The 17,784-nt window shown below is 40.6% G+C and overlaps 1 long non-coding RNA gene across 2 annotated transcripts in view; it reads left to right on the forward strand.

Moving 5' to 3' along the window:
- LOC109499709 overlaps window positions 1-16,925 on the forward strand; it is a 31,023-nt gene extending 14,098 nt beyond the window's left edge. Inside the window, exons 1-3 of one of the 2 annotated variants that reach the window (XR_006597845.1) lie at window positions 2,013-2,606; window positions 13,519-13,679; window positions 16,666-16,925. This is a non-coding gene — a long non-coding RNA (uncharacterized LOC109499709). Of the gene's footprint in view, window positions 1-2,012; window positions 2,607-13,518; window positions 13,680-16,665 lie in introns of those variants that run through there. The other variant, XR_006597844.1, reaches the window with a different exon arrangement.
- Window positions 16,926-17,784: the final 859 nt, after the last annotated feature.

Genomic DNA, 17,784 nt, shown 5'->3' on the forward strand with positions numbered 1-17,784 from the left:
CCTTAGTCATGGTAGGCAATTGAGTTTGCCACGAAGAGCTTCATAATCATAGTTCATTGTCTAATTGTCTACCATTCTAAAATTAGAAGCAACTTTGTAGAAGTGACTTCTTCAGGTTTGAGATTAGACTAGAATATCCTCAGCAAGGAGTCACTTAATCATTTATAGTTTTTCAGTAACAGGGAATTCTCCATGACACCAAGAAGATATTTTCACTCTCCCTGCTCTCCCCACCTAGAATTAGCTACTTTTATTTATGTAAAGCCCAAAGTATGTTCTGTAGAAACTTTGTTCCAAGGGATGTTAAGATTGGTGTTACATAAAAGAAAAATTTCAGTAGCCGAGTATTTATTCATTTATCAGCAAAGATAAATGACTGCTTTTCTTTTCTTTTGTTTTTTTCTTTTCTTTCCCCTTTTCTTTTCCTTTCTTTCCCCTTTTCTTTTCCTTTCTTTCCCCTTTTCTTTTCCTTTCTTTCCCCTTCCTTCCTTCCTTCCTTCCTTCCTTCCTTCCTTCCTTCCTTCCTTCCTTCTAGTGAAGGACTTCTTAGATGCTTTAAAACACTTATTGTGCATTGTTAGTCTCTAAAAGGAGAATAAACATGTAGCCTTTTCTCATATATATTTGACCAAAACCTATTTTCATGGGACTACCCTGTGGCACAAGTGTTCTACAGAATAACCTTAGAAAACGCATATAGGAATTCCTAGGGATTTCCAACTTTTCTTATGTGGTCTTATACTATTTCTGAAAAGTCGGTCGGAAGCAAGATACAGCAACTTGCTCCAGAACAGAAATGGTGGCTGTGATGAAAGTGGGTTGAAATCCCAGAATCCTGTCACCTAGTAGTAGCAGAATGCATATGGAATGCACACACTGATCACTAAGTTTGGGGGTAAATGGTCTTAGTTAAGCCCCAAATTGTGGAGAAGGAAAGTGTGATCACTTTAAAAAAGGAACACGGATGTTAATGGAGAATCAATGATAACAAAATATATAATAATAATAATAATAATGGGAAGTGATAAGGAGATTAAGGAGGTAATTAATGAGGGTTAGCTTTATTTTCATAAAAAGTGAAAGCACTACTTTGTTTAATGTTCATGTTTTATATAAAAGTATAATATATGTTACAAGCATATCCTTTAGAAAAGCAAGCCATACCAGGGGTTAGTCTCATTTTTACCTCCTGTCAAAATTAAGTCCTAACAAAAGTGAAATGGAAGAGAACAAAACAAAAATTTTTCCATTATCATCATTAAATTATCATCATTAAAGACAAGCAGGCTAGTTAATAAGTCTCCTTTTATACTCAGAATTTAATGTTAGCTAAAATATGTATATTAATGTTTTGGGGCCATCTCAAGAAGAATAGCACGGTCATCACCACTGTCAGGTGAGGAATGCGGTAGAATAGCCGTGGAGAAAATTGGAAACTAAAGAGTGTATATTCTAAAATCCCACTCCCATATCACAGGTAGCAACATGGGTGTTTATTTCCTACTATTTGTTAGTGTCCAATGTGTTTTTTATCATTATAATCTTATTATACTTATAATTTTTATTATAATTATTTATTATGGTTAAGTATCCATAACAAGATGCATCATTTTAACCACTTTTAGGTGTACATTTTAGTGGTGTTGAGTATCTTCGCACTGTGGTGCAGCCATCACCTCCCGCCATCTCCGGAAATTTTTCATCTTCCAAATTGAAATTCTGTTAATTCTTCTAAAATAATTTTATTTTTATTTTTTTAATTTTTAAGGTTTATTTATTTTTGAGAGGGAAAGAGGGTGAGAGAAAGCAGGGAAGAGGCAGAGAGGGGGGAGACACAGAATCCAAAGCAAGCTCCAGGCTTTGAGTCGTCAGCACAGAGCCCGACGTGGGGCTTGAACTCACAAGCAGTGAGATTATGACCTGAGCCAAAGTTGGGCACTTAACCGACTGAGCCATCCAGGTGCCCTTAAAATAATTTTAATTCCATTAAAAATAACTCCCTATCCCCCCCCCCCTCCAGTCCTTGGCAACCACCAACTAGTCCCTTCTTGCTTTTTAATGAGTCTATTTTTTTAAAGACATTCTTTGGGATAACATCTTCTATCTGTTGGAGGTAATTCTATTCTTAGGAGTGGTAATGAATGCAAATGATCATTCATGATATTTTTGGAGACCCAGTTATGCTCATGCATCCACAATGGTTAAGGTCTTGTTCATTCACTGGGTCATTCATTCATTCAACAACAAATTGTTGCATCATATGTTGCCGTGGATTTCCCTGAGAGCAGAGCCTATATACACCTGTATAGGTATACACCTCTATGGGAGGTGTATTTGGGAAGTGATCACAGGGAAGAGTGAGAGGCCAGAGGACTGAAAAAGAACAGAAAGAAAGACAGCACAAGGATGCATTTAGAAGTTGCCTAGCACCGTGGGCTGCTGTGCCTCAGCCCCCTGGATCTCTTGAGAAGCTTTCTGAAATGGATCTCATATAACTGTCCACTGACCAAGAGTGGCCCTACAGGCACTAACACCCTGGCTTCTGGCTTGTGTATTCTTGTGAGTCAAGTGGGTTCTCCCAGGATTCCACACCTTGGGCCAGTGAGGTACTGACAGATTTTACCTGCACAATGTAGGTGAAAATTTGCACAGAACTAGGGGCTGAGGTGGTGACTGGAGCAAGGGATAGGCATATGTGGTGCTCCAGACACAGACATTGAACTAGGCATTGGACTGGAGCCATAATGGTGAGCAAAAGAAGGCAGGGGCCCTTTCTCCTGGGACTTACAGATGGTGACAGCAGACAGGAGCACGGGGGCAGTGGCAGAACTGTTATGCTGGATACTCATGACCCTGATGACTATGCGTGGGCCATGCAACCACTTGAGAATAGCTACTGGGCACTGTACTAGGCAGATGGGTGAATACACTGAGGAACCAGAAGACATAGGCTCAGCCTCACGAATCTGGTGGGGAAGGCCCTGACAAACAAATAATTCCCACCGAACAATGAACTACCATTGTAATGGGTGCTGTGAACGAGAAGTTGGCCATATTTGGAGAGGCATAACAGGGGTTCTGGTAAAGTCAGTTGTGTCAGGAAAGGTTGGAAGTTTTCTTCATAGAAACAATATCTAATCTGAGACCTGAAGGATGATGCACTATTAAATAAACATTAATGAGACATTATAGCTCAGCTGCTAGGAATGCCCTGTAAATTATTACTTTTTTTTTTTTTTTTTTTCTCAAATTGCTCACAGTCCGGTTGGGGAGATGAATGATGATTACATCATCAGAAAAAGACTAACTAGACTTAGGTATAATGGAAGCACAGGGAAGCAGCCCCAAGAAGCTGGTGACGTTTCAGCATAGGAGATCATGTTTGGCATGGTCCTGAAGGCTTTGGAGGTATTTTCTGGGTGAGTCAGGTAAAGGACTCCATTAAAATGTGTTTCTCCAATGGGCAGAGGAAATTGCAGTGCAATTCATAAGACCTTAATGAGAATTTCAAGAGTAGCTTTTACTTTTTTTTAAGTTTATTTATTTTGAGACACAGGGAGAGAGAGAATCCCAAGCAGGCTCTGTGCTGAAATGGGGCTCAAACTCACGAATCGTGGGATCATGACGTGAGCCAAAATCAAGAGTCAGTTGCTTAACTGACTGTGCCATTCAGGTGCCCTTAGCTTTTACTTTTAGGATAAACTTTTTATTTATTTATTTAAAAAAATTTTAATGTTTATTTTTTTCCTTTTGAGAGACAGAGAGAGAGAGAGAGAGAGAGAGAGAGAGAGAGAGAGAGAGAGAGAATGGGGGAGGGGCAGAGAGAGGGGAGACACAGAATCCAAAGCAGGCTCCAGGCTCTGAGCTGTCAGCATAGAGCCCGATGCAGGGCTTGAACCCATGAACCTTGGAGATCAAATGTGTTTATTATCACAGGGTATCAGGAAACAATGTTTTAGTTATCTGTTGACATTTAGGAATTTAGGCCCAGTATGTTGAGAGAGATTCTAATTTCAAGACAAGAAAAAAAAATCACCTTTTCATGTGATATATCCTAATCTCTAAATGTTGGTAACTAATTTGTTTTCAACATTCCCCATGGCAACAAAACAAAAAACACATGTTTTGCAACTCCTACTCTGCAGTGTCTTTGGGCATCAGGGTCATTAACAAGGCATCCTATCCACCTAATGGCCACATAGTTTCACCGCAGTTAAAGGGGCTTGAAGGAAATTTGCTTCTTTCAGTGCTGGCCTTGAAAACTGTAACGTACAAGGCTGACCCAATGACAAGGTCCCAAAGAAGAACTCAGCAGGAGGGAAGTGGGGGTCTGGCCTCAGTTTTGATCTCATAATGCCAAAGGCTAGGTCTGGAGAAGCATGGGACTGGGGTGACACCATCAGGACCATGCTAGCTTAGTCCTCTGCTGTGGAAAACACGGCTGAGCCCATGAGTGTGGACCTGGAGGGCTACCTCTCATGGCTTCAGCAACTGCATTCTTGAGCAGTGTATCATCCTATGGGATTTATGGCCATAGTCTTTTTAATTTATTTTTATTATTTTTGAGTGGGGGGGAGGTGCAGGGAGAGACGGAGACAGAGAATCAGAAGCGAGCTCCACACTGACAGCAGCGAGCCAGATATGGGCCTCAAACTCACAAACTGTGGGATCACAACCTAAGCTGAAGTCAGATGCTCTACTGACTCAGCCACCCAGGCGCCCCACAGCCATAGTCTTTTGATAAGGTTTAAGGCTGTTTCATGACACAAATTAGGAAATATTTCACCTGATATCTCTTAAACAATCATTCTAACTTCTAAAGCAGGAAAAGAGGCTAAGATTATCCCGTTCTTGTGTCTTTTTGATGTTTGCCAGACCAAGTTTTCACAGACATGATAACATAATTTGAGTGAATATGGATATTCAATGTCAATCTCTCCACCAATAAGACCCCTCTCTGGCTCCCGTACCCTTCCACTTAGATTTGGTCTGGCAGATGTTTCAAGGCTAATGTAAATTGTGCTCATGGAAAAAAGCCTTTCTGTGAAAGTTCACTGAATGCCTGATTCCCTTCTGTTGGCGCATCCTCCTGCATAAAGTGTTTCCATGTACAACAGCCATTGGGTCCACAGTTGGTCAATTATTGTTTTGTTTTTTCTTTAAATGTTAACTTATTAAAAAAAATTTTTAATGTTTATTTTTTACTTTTGAGAGAGAGACAGAGTGCCAGTGGGGGAGGGGCAGAGAGAGAGGGAGACACAGAATCTGAAGCAGGCTCCAGGCTCTGAGCTGTCAGCACAGATCCCAATGTGGGGCTCAAACCTACGAACTGTGAGATCATGACTTGAGCTGAAGTTGGGTGCTTCACTGACTGAGCCGCCCAGGTGCCCCAAGTATTTACTTATTTTTGAGAGAGAGAGAGAGCACACGCAAGTGACAGAGGGGCAGAGAGACAGGGGGACAGAGGATCCAAAGTGGGGGCTCCAACTCATGACCTGTGACATCATGACCTGAGCTAAAGTTGGGTGCTTAACCAACTGAGCCACCAGGCACCCAAAATGTTTACTTATTTTTGAGACATACACACACACACACACACACACACACACAGAACACAGTAAGCAAGAGAGGGGCAGAGAGACAGGGGACAGAGGATCTGAAATGGGGCCTCAAACTCAGAGCCCATGAGATCATGACCTGGGCTAAAGTTGGATGCTTAGCCGACTGAGCCACCCAGGCACTCTCTTGGTCAATTAGTTTTAAAAGTCAATTAAAGGTGTAACAAGAGCAATTTCTGTCCTGTTTGAAGGAAGGTATAAGAACAAACAATAAACTCATACTCCAAAGTGTCCTATGTAAACCAGGTGGTCAAAAAAATTCTGTTTTTGTGACCCTTAGAAGTAATTTAAGATGGGGCTAGGAAGTTGAAGAGGAGAGTAAAGAGGATCAAAGAGAGAGGATTCTTATGGAGAAAGTTCTTGGAGAGCTGTGACATTTCCCCTTTAATTTAGTAGGGGGAGAGGTGTGCTTTATCACTTCCCAATCCAAGTGAAAAAGGCTTTGAGGCAGTCACCTAAGCTTGATGTGTATTCTCTGGGTTTCAGTGAGCTAGTGACTCTGAGGATGACTGTTCAGATGGTACACTGCACAACTGTAAGGTGCCATCCACACAGATGACAATGTGTATAATCTGTACAACTGCACTTGGAGACCCTAGGTGTTGACAAGCTCTTATGGCTAGAACTCTAAGCTGTTCTTTCACCAACATTGGGACAAGGAGGTGAGTTTTTCTGGTTTGTTGTTTGGATTCATGTGAGGGAGCTGGCCTAGAGTCTTCTTAAGAAGGACCACCAAGAAAGGGCCTTCTGGAGAGTTCCTCAGACTAGCAGCCTGAGGGTTGAGTGTAGGCAGTGAGAGCAGGCAGGCAGAGGAATGATCGCTTTCATCATGTGGTTTTCAGTGGGGATTCTCAATGGGGAGAATACCTCGTGAGAGACTCAACCCTGTACACCCAAGACCAATGGGCAGCCATGCCAGGTCACGGAGGTATTATCCATGGAAGACTGTGCCCTTTGTCTTAACCCACTTGTCCCAGGCCCAACCTTGGAGGGGATGGAAAGGCAGCTAGTAAGGGGAGGCACTGAAAGAGGATGGACATCCACCTGTCCTAATGGCCCCTGTGTCCCCGACTCCCAAGACCTTGGGTTTCGTGGCCTAAATCAACCCTCAGCTCAGGGAGGGGGAAAATATGGAATTTTGTTATTAAACTAAACTGATTATTCTAATTACTAAAACAAGGCTTTCCTTAAGACCAAAGGTGATCTCAGGACATTTCACACCCAGAGTAACTGGGAGGGCTGCTTGAGGCTTCATATAAGGACAGGAAAGAATCAGCCCACTCAGTGTGTACATTACAGGTGATGGCAGAGACAAATTCTCTTTGGGCCCTGCAGAGTGCCAAGCCTTCTGTGACCAGAGCACATGGGAACTCTTTCCAAGAGATGCCTACCAATATTGGAGATACTTTATTTTAACTTGACACATAGAGATACTCACCCCCAATCTTTTGACATAGAGCCAAGGCCTTCTGTGTGAGCACAGGTAGATGGACCTTTCTTAAATTCACGCACAAAACGTCAATTGTGAATTCAATTTTGGTTTCCTTATGTTGGACAGAAAAATTTTCAAACCTTGCCACACAACCTGAATATAATTGTACATGCATATGACTTCTTTTCTCTTGTCTTCTACAGTTGTCTCACCCACGCGCATTTTTAGATACTTGCATTTATTGGGTCTTTTGAAAGCCTTCAATGTAGCATTTCATGGGAACAGTTTACTTTTTGGACTCCTATTTCATTGGTTTACATAATGTTTAATTAAATTATGTAATTCAATAACAAGGGCTACTGGCATAAACAGGTTTGGGAACACACCCAGCTGCCTCTTGGTAAACACACAGCTGAACCTGTGGGAGCAGAAGCACATGGGTGTGCTGGAGAGTAGCCACCACCTCGTGTACCCTGATCATTGGTCTGTATGTCTCACAGAGAGAATGCAGAGCACAGGATTTTCTGGTGAGGTGGTCAGTGGAGGTCGGGTGGGTGAGCCATCCACTTTTGAGGCGCAAAGTTGGAAGTAACCAGCATGCAAAAGATACCATTCACTGGGTCCCTACTATATGCCTGGTGGGGCCCTGGACACTTTACACACATAAGCCCATTTAGCTTTCAGAGATATTATTTCCCTCTATTTTATAGTCGATAAAAGTGGAGTCTCCACACATTAAGTAATTTACCCTGGGTCACTAAATGGAATAGTCAGCATTTCCCAACCTAATGTGCAAATGAATTCCCTGGGAGGTGTGATTCAAGATGCACACTTTGATGGAGTAGGTCTCCGGTGGGGCCTGAGAGTCTGCATTTCTAACAGGCTCTCAGATCCTGTTGATACTGCTGGTCTGCAGACCATGCATTGGGTGCCTCAGTCCTACCCCTCAGATTCTGACTTACTTGTTCTGAGATGGAGCACAGGCATCACTGTTTTCTAAAATCTTTCCAGGGAACTTTTTTTTAATTTTTTTAAATTAAAAAAAATTTTTTTTCAATATATGAAGTTTATTGTTAAATTGGTTTCCATACAACACCCAGTGCTCATCCCAAAAGGTGCCCTCTTCAATGCCCATCACCCACCCTCCCCTCCCTCCCACCCCCCATCAACCCTCAGTTTGTTCTCAGTTTTTAACAGTCTCTTATGCTTTGGCTCTCTCCCACTCTAACCTCTTTTTTTTTTTCCTTCCCCTCCCCATGGGTTTCAGTTAAGTTTCTCAGGATCCACATAAGAGTGAAACCATATGGTATCTGTCTTTCTCTGTATGGCTTATTTCACTTAGCATCACACTCTCCAGTTCCATCCATGTTGCTACAAAGGGCCATATTTCGTTCTTTCTCATTGCCATGTAGTACTCCATTGTGTATATAAACCACAATTTCTTTATCCATTCATCAGTTGATGGACATTTAGGCTCTTTCCATAATTTGGCTATTGTTGAGAGTGCTGCTATAAACATTAGGGTACAAGTGCCCCTATGCATCAGTACTCCTGTATCCCTTGGGTAAATTCCTAGCAGTGCTATTGCTGGGTCATAGGGTAGGTCTATTTTTAATTTTTTGAGGAACCTCCACACTGTCCAGGGAACTTTTTTTTTAAAAAAACATTTATTTATTATTGAGAGACAGAGAGAGACAGAGCATGAGTATGGGAGGGCAGAGAGAAAAGGAGACAGAATCCGAAGCAGGCTCCAGGCTCTGAGCTATCAGCACAGAGCCTGACGCGGGGCTTGAACTCACAAATTGTGAGATCATGACCTGAGCCGAAGTTGGATGCTTTAATCAACTGAGCCACCCAGGCATGCCCCAGGGAACTTTTTTTTAAAGCTCACTTATTTTTGAGAGAGAGAGAGAGAGAGAGAGAGAGCAAGCAAGCAGGGGAGGAGCATAGAGGGAGAGAGAAAATCCCAAGCAGGCTCTGTGCTGTCAGTGTAGAGCCCAATGCTGGGGTTTGATCTCATGAGAGATGATGAACTAAACCAAAATCAAAAGTTGGAGGCTTAACTGACCGAGCCACTCAGGTGCTCCTCCAGGGAAATTTTATACACCGAGGACAGGTGATGAGTAGCTTGGACCCCAGTGAGGGCAGGAAAGTTGGACACCTGGACTGATAGATACTTAATTTTGAATACTGCAGCTAAATCAAGTATTTTAGAAACATAAGACTAATAACATTTGAAACAATATAAAAGTTCATAAAATAAAACTTAAAACTCCTCCATTCCCTACATAACATGAAGAATTTTCTTAAAACTCAAATTAAACCATCCTTGCATACACCTATGTGACAATATCGTAATTCAGTGACATGTCACAAGCTTTTTTCATCATTGGTACACGCAGAACTATTTTGTCCTTATTGACACTGCATTGATTGCATCCTCTAGCATGGTTAAGTCAGAATTCATCTCACCAATCTTTTACAGGAACACATCCAGTTGATTCTAATTTTTCAGTTTTATAGGTAACACTTTGTGTACACTTTTGTGTACATATCCATGGTTGTTTTGTAGAATGAACTTCTAGATGTGGAATTCCTGGGTTATTTAAATATTTATTCTCAAATTGACCCCCACAAGGCTCACCAAATTACATTCCCACCATCACATATAGAAATACCTCTTCCCCACCACCTTGCAACTACTGGGTATTATCAATCTTTTCAATGTTAACCGATCTAATGTAAGAGACATGGATCCCAATGATGCTTTAGTTTGCATGTCATAATGAATGTATGAAGATGAATGTCTCTTCATATGTTTATTGGACTTAAGCATTTCTCCTTTGGATTTGCCCCTTTAGTTATGTGGTTGCTTACCATATTATATTAATCTTTTGTCTACAATTTATGCTACAATTTTCTTTCATGACTTCTGAATTTTCTTTTTACTTAAGAAAGTAACTTATCCCAAGATTATAAAATAGTCACTGGTTTTTCCATCTATTACTTGGATAGACTTGTCATTCATTAATCTTTCCAGTCAGAATTGAAGAGAGGAACTCTTGAAGTAGAACTCTTACTTTGTTTCTTTTGCTTCTGAAATACCATTCTCAGCACTATTCATGGAGCAGGCCATTGTCACTCCTGGATTTGAAACACCCCCTGTATCAGATAATCAATCTCACACAGTCTGGTCTCTTCCTTCCACCTCTTTCTTTATTTTCTGTTTTAATTTCTGCAGTTTCACAGGACTTTTAGAAAGACAACTCTTTCCTTGTTATTCTTTTTTTTTTTTAACGTTTATTTATTTTTGAGAGAGAGAGAGAGACAGAGTGGGAGTGGGGGAGGGCAGAGAAAGAGGGAGACACAGAATCCGAAGCAGGCTCCAGGCTCTGAGCTGTCAGCACAGAGTGCCACACGGGCTTGAACCCATGGACCATGAGATCATGACCTGAGCCGAAGTCAGCACTTAACTGACTGAGCCAGCCAGGCACCCCTTTCCTTGTTATTCTTTTTTTTTTTTTTTAAAGTTTATTTATTTTTGAGACAGAGAGAGACAGAGCATGAATGGGGGAGCGTCAGAGAGAGAGGGAGACACAGAATCTGAAACAGGCTCCAGGCTCTGAGCTGTCAGCACAGAGCTTGACGCAGGGCTCAAACTCACAGACTGCGAGATCATGACCTGAGCCGAAGTCAGACGCTTAACTGACTGAGCCACCCAGGCGCCCCCTTTTCCTTGTTATTCTTTAGTTTTTCTTCTTTTTTAAACAAATTTCTTCTCTACGATGAATTTAAAATTCCTATGTCAGGTTCTAAGGAAGCCTAACTGGATTTTTTTTTTTTACTGAAATTGCATTTTAATCCACTAATGTGGATTCTTTTTTTAAAGAGTAACCTGTTTTTTAACATTTATTTATTTTTGAGTCAGAGAGAGACAGAGCATGAACGGGGAAGGGGCAGAGAGAGGGAGACACAGAATCGGAAGCAGGATCCAGGCTCTGAGCCATCAGCTCAGAGCCCGACACAGGGCTTGAACTCATGGACCGCGAGACCGTGACCTGAGCTGAAGTCGCACGCTTAACTGACTGAGCCACCCAGGCGCCCCTCACTAATGTGGATTCTTATAGCATTTTTAGTATTTAGTGTCCCACGCGGAAATAAGATATGTCTTTCCATATATATATAAATATGTATGGAGATATATATATGGATATATATATGGATATAAAAAATATATATATATATATTTTTTTCTTTACAAACATAGATCTTGCATGTTTCTTGTTAAGTTTATTCCTGGGTGAAATATATATATTGTGACATCTCTTTCCAAATCATCATTCTAATTGATTATTGAGACTAAACTGATTTAAATATATTTATCTCCTGGGGTGCCTGGGTGGCTCAGTTGGTGAAGCATCTGACTGTTGGTTTCAGCTCAGGTCATGATCTCTTGGTTTTATAAGCTTGAACCCCACACTGGACTCTACTCTGGCAGTGTGGGGCCTGCTTGGGATTCTCTCTCTCTCCCTGTCTCTCTGCCCTTCCCACACTCACATTGTCTCTGTCTCTCTCAAAATAAATAAATAAACTTTTAAAAAATTGAAAGGATATATATTTATCTCCTAATTATCCATCTTACCAGGCTCATAAGGCCTAAAAATTTAATTGATTGTCTTAGTATATTTTTTCAAATATGAAATTAATGAGTATGCAAGAAAAAACCCAGAAATGTAGAAAAAACTACCCCGACAACCAAGGACAATTATTATCATTTTACTTGTATCAGTTTTCATTCTTTTTTTTGCATAGCTTCTGCCACATAATTGTAATCACAGTTTAATTAACTGGTATATATATATATGTGTATATATATATATATGTATACACATATATTATACACGTATATGTGTATATATATATATATATATATATATATACACATATACGTGTATATATATATTTATTTATTTATTTTGGGAGGAGTGAGGAGGGGCAGAGAGAGAGAGAGAGAGAGAGAGAATCCCAGTCAGGCTTCATGCTCAGTGCAGAGCCCAACACAAGGCTCGACCCCACCACTGTGAGATCATATGAAGCATTTTCTTAAAACTCAAATTAAACTATGCTTGCATACACCTATGTGACAATATTGTAACTCAGTGACATGTTACTCACCAAATCGAAATCGAGACAAATGCTCAACAGACTGAGCCACCCAGGTGCTCCTAACTGGTGTGCTTTTTGAAAGAATAAGTGCATTCAATATGCCAACACTGTTGTGCTGGAAGTTTGTTTTATAAAGAACCATGTGCTTGTCACTAATGGGCAGAAACGCTAATGTAACTTCTGCTACTCAGATTATTGGGTTCAGTCTCTCCTTCTGCTGCCAGCCTGGCTTGCTGGCATTTATACCAGCCAATTATAGCCCAGTGTCATGGAGCTCTCTCTCCCTCACACCACACATAGCTGCTGACCTCATTGCACACTCAGCCATTCCATTTCAGGCCTCTGCCGGATTCACTCTTATCGCACAGGGGACATAGAGGTTGCTAGGAGTTTTTAATTCCATTTGAGAAGCAAGCTAGATCATGACATAGTCAAGATTTCCAAAGAAGTTGTTCAAAAACCATTTCTCACATGGCTCTCGTCGATATAAACATAAATATGGTTTGGGTTTGGATGGGTTGTTGTTTGCTTCTTCTTCTGTATTACTTTAAATTTGATTCCCTCACATGTTCATTTTGTGACCTATGCAGACTGCTCTTTATTCCTTCAGCTCTCTACTCATTCACCTTAACAATGAGGATTTCCTTGGCCTAATTATATAAAGTAGGAATCCCCATCCTGACACCCCGGCCAGATAAGTCCTTCACATACACAGGCCTGGAGCAAGTGTGAAGGGAGGTCCACATACCATATGTTTCAGTATGTTAAAGGCCCAGCAGGGCTTCATGTATACATGTGACCGCCTCGTCAGCCTGTCCTAGCTCCCTCCACACTCCTTCCCCAAAAGCCACCTTTGGCGTCTCCTTGGGCCTGGAGGTACACACACTTGATTTTTTTTTCTTATATAATGATTATGCATTTCTTGGACATGTTATTTTTATGGCTTAACAAAACCCCAACTATAGGGGCGCCTGGATGGCTCAGTCGGTTAAGCATCCGACTTCAGCTTAGGTCATGGTCTCATGGGTCATGAGTTCAAGCCCCACATCAGGCTGTGTGCTCATAGCTCAGAGCCTGGAGCGTGCTTCAGACTCTGTGTCTCCTTCGCTCTCTGCCATTAGCCTGTTCATGCTCTCTCTCTGTCTCTCTCTCAAAAATAAATAAACATTAAAAAAAAACCCAACTATATCTTTTTTTCCATTAGTTTATCTAGTTGATTGTTGCTGCTTAATAGGAGATATTTCTAGCCACCTCTGAATATGACTTTGTCCTTCTGTTCCACCCTTCCTTTTCCTTTTCCAGGTAAAGACAACCTTTTTCAAATCCCCTTGGCCATGTGACTACATTCTGGCTAATGAGATGGCAGCAGAAGCGGGATGTGGGATTTCTAGGAAGTCTCCTTCCTAGGAGGGAAAGAGGGAAAAAACACATCTTTCATTTTGAAAAAGATGTTCTTATTCAAGGTAAATGATTAGCTTCCTCTTTGTTTTCTCTTCTGGTTATTATACTAGTCAAGTATCCTAAGTCTTTTTGAACGAATCTTAATTTGCGTTTCTCTAGAAAACTATCTGAAAAAGTTATAAAGATTTTTAAGCTTACTGACGAGTATGCTCTTCAAGTGGTTTTATTCCCTACTTCATTTATAACTATAGACTCTTTTTTATCCATAATGTTACTTATACATTATCTCTTTTGGTGTGATCGTTTGCCAGGTTAGATTTAGTAATTTTATTTCTTTCCAACTTTTTATTTTTTTTAAGATATCTATTTATTTATTTTAAGTAGGCTCCACACCCAACATGGGGCTCACAACCCTGAGATCAAGAGTCACATGCTCTACCAACTGAGCATATTTGACTTTTATTTTTAATTGCTATTCTTTTTTTCTTTCAATTTCTCATTTGGTTGGTTTCTGCCTTTTTCTTCCTTATTTCCTTCCTTTTTTACCTTTTTTCTTTGGTTTTATTTGTTATTTTTTGGTTTCTTGAATTTTGTGCTAGATCCATTTATTTTCATTTTCCTTATTTGCCAATATATACACTTACAAGCATACATTTTTCTTTAGGTATGATTTTGGCTACTTGAAATAGCAGGTATAAGGCACTTAGAAACGTTGAGGCACATGGTAGTCACAACTTTTTAAAAGTGGGCTTTCATGTGTCACGTAAAAGTCTTTAAAATCAAAAGGACTGTTTAAATTATTACCTTCACTAAATATTTTCCTAGTCACATTTCCATATATATTTACATTTCCTGTAACCAAATTAAAGAAGAAATCCTTTTTTTTCTTTTTAAAATATTTATTTTGTATGCTTTTAAAAATTAAAGACTTCCTTTAGAGCAATTTTAGTCAGGCTCACAACAACACTGAGAGGAAGGTAGAGGGATTTTCCTTATGCCTCCTGCTCCCACACATGCCTACCTCTCCCTTTACCAACCTCAACCAGAGTGGTGCGTTTGCTACAGTTGATAAACCTACACTGACACATGGTAAGTACCTTAAGTCCATACTTTACATTAGGGTTCACTCTTGGTGTTGTACATTCTATGGGGTAATTTTTTTTCCTAGGGGATATTTTTAATTGTTGTTTCTTTTTCATTCCTTCTCAATCTTGGCTGTTTGTCAGAATTACCCAGGAAGCTTGTTACCTGATACCAAGGCTCCAACTCAAATACTATCAGAATCTCTAAGCATTAGACCCAGACATTGCACATTTTAAAGCTCTCCAGATGATTCCCAGGTATAGCCAAGGCTGAGATTTACATCTATCTCTATTTTCTGTCCCATCTTTCCTAATCATAAGCCACAGCCCTTCAGAACTCTTAGAAGTCTAATAAAAATGGGTGGATGTAAATGTAATGCAGAAATTTTAATAACTTACATAACACTCTGGCAATATTTACTCATTGACATTGGAAATCTATAATACATAATTGAACATTACTCTAAATATATATTAATAAATGAGTTTCCTCAGCAATTTGGGACAGATAGTTTCCTCAGCAATTAAAGGGTGAATAGATTTTCAGGCTAGTTCAGAAAAGCCTGTATAACCCACAATGTAGCTAAAATGGTTACTTAAACAGAAATGTATTAGGCACAATTGAATTAAGGACACTGTTTTCAAGGCTGGTGATCAAATAAAATCAGTTCTAATTAGAAAACAAAGTAAAGAGAGGGCAGGACTTCCCATATATGTAAATGCTATAATTATTTCCTAGTCTCTGAAAGGGGCATCCTGGTGTGGTACAAGCAGAGTTATCATCTCAAGCTGAGAAATAGAGGATTTCAAGTCCAGTTTGATTACCTGCCGTTTAGATGAAATTTGGGCAGAAGTCTAAACTCTCTGAGCCTTATCTTTAAATGCAAAATGGGGACAACCTATCTTGAGGGAATGTTTCAGAGGTTACATTGTGTTGAGAAGGTGCTTGGTAGATCCTTTCTATGAGACCACTCACACTGCTTCTTATTTATCATTATCTTAATCCTAAGATGGGGTGCCTGGGGGGCTCCATCAGTTGAGCGTCTGACTTCGGTTCAGGTCATGATCTCACAGTTCATGAGTTGGAGCTCCACATCGGGCTCATGCTGGCAGCACAGAGCCTGCTTTGCATTCTTTGTTCCCCTCTCTTTCTGTCCCTGCCGCACTTGTGCTCTCTCTCTCTCAAAAATAAAATGAACATTAAAAAAAATTAAACTTAAGATATCCCTTTTTTTCTTTGCTGCAGTGATATCTCCAGGGCTATTCACTAAGCATGATGAATTGTATAACCAGGAAGGAAGAAAGAAATGCTGTGGTGGTTGCTGCTGATCTCAGGCCAGCTAGGGTTACTTTTTAGCTGAGCCTCAAGGAGGCATTGCGCAACCAGACTTTCTTATGTGCCACTTCTTTAAAGGTGAAAAGTCAAGTCACACTCTTCTGTGGTCTCTGTTTTCTTTGTGAAAGTTTGTATAAATCTTATAAGGCATATAGGCACGCTTTCTTTTCTCTGACTGTTTTTCTGGCCAGTTTGAATTCGTGATTAAAATATGCCCAGAGTAGCTTCCCCCGCCCCCCAGGTTGTCACAAAAGGAGTCATTCTGTGAGTAGTAGAAAACTTATATACCAGCAATTCACTCCTAAGACTGTAAAGCTGGCCTGATTTGAGGATAATTAATGCCATCCCAGAGCCATTGTGGGGTTGTCCTCTAAATTAAAAGCAGAATGAGGTACAAAGGAACTGCTTAATTTATATTTGTGCCTAAGACTTGTAAGAGACAGAAAGAGTGAGAAGCCTTCATAGTGACTGAATTACAGTATTGGGTTGTAGTTTGATTGTGGAATGCCAAACTCATGTACAACTGTGGCCCAAATTTACATAGCTAATAAGTTTTACTGGCCTGAGTGATCAGCTGTGAATGAGTTTGTCCAGAAAAGTTTAAAATATTAACTCGTTGGTCCCTTACAGAAATGGTTTGCGGACCCCTGGTCTAGAAAATATGCGGGAAGCTCTGAGAAAAGAGGCCAAGAAGACCGAGAGCCTGAAATGTCTCAGCACTGCCACAGACCTTTGCTCATTCACTGTTTCATTTAGTCCCAACAAGTGAGCAGGATAAGAGGTATTTCCCCCATTTTCACAGGGGCAAAAAATGTTGTTCTCAAGATGAGAAGTCAAAGTCTACATGGCTAGTGAAAGTGGGGCTTGAATTAAAGTCCAAGTCAGTCTGATGCCAAAGTTCTTTTATTTCTTTCAACAATATTTCTTCCTTCTGGGTATGCAATGTCAAAAAAGAAGTCCAGTTTCTGAATTTATGTACAGTGAGGTGTGGCTCAAGTTCAAGAACACTAACAGCGGGCATTCAAGCAAAGGAGGCCATGAGGAACTGAAGGCAGGGTCCTAGACTAATGTTAGAAATAAGGATTCTGGAATCTTGGTGAAGCAAGAAGCAATCAATAGGATGTGTGTTCAGAGGCTTGAGGGTGAAAATAGGCTAGGGGAGGAAACATTTGGAGTTCTCCTAGGATCCTCCAGCTTCTAACCAGACTGGGCATCAGTGTGACCTTCGCATGCCCAGCCAGTCCAATGAACCTTCTGTTAGCTTACTAAGGGTGAACTCACATGTCAGAAATTAAATTCCAATCACTGCATAACATGTTTTTGATCATAGATACATATTTCCCAATCACCTGTCTTGATTTCCCTATCAGGTAACAAAAACCAGCTGGAGAATATGGAATGTCTTATCAGTGGCACTGAGGCCACTGCTGAGATAGAGCGGCTGCCCTGTCTTGGCCCCAGTGAGGACCCACTCTTTAGTAAAGTCATTATGGGTCCAAGGTCTGAAATTGAACTTCAGAGTCCAAAGAACAGTATTTTCATCGGCTCATCTAGTCATGATTGGGATTTAAAGGGCAGATTCATACCAATAAAAGCCAACTAACTGATGAATCCTGTTGGAAGTTGATAGCAGAGTGGAACAGAATGCTCATGCCTCATGACCGACATCCTCTTGATCCTCTGGACGTTATTCTTATTTTGCATCCTTCTATACTGCATGTAGGCCCTCATTGCATGTTTGCACTGGAT

Source organism: Felis catus, chromosome B2, assembly GCF_018350175.1.
Source record: "Felis catus isolate Fca126 chromosome B2, F.catus_Fca126_mat1.0, whole genome shotgun sequence".
Lineage (NCBI taxonomy): Eukaryota > Metazoa > Chordata > Mammalia > Carnivora > Felidae > Felis > Felis catus.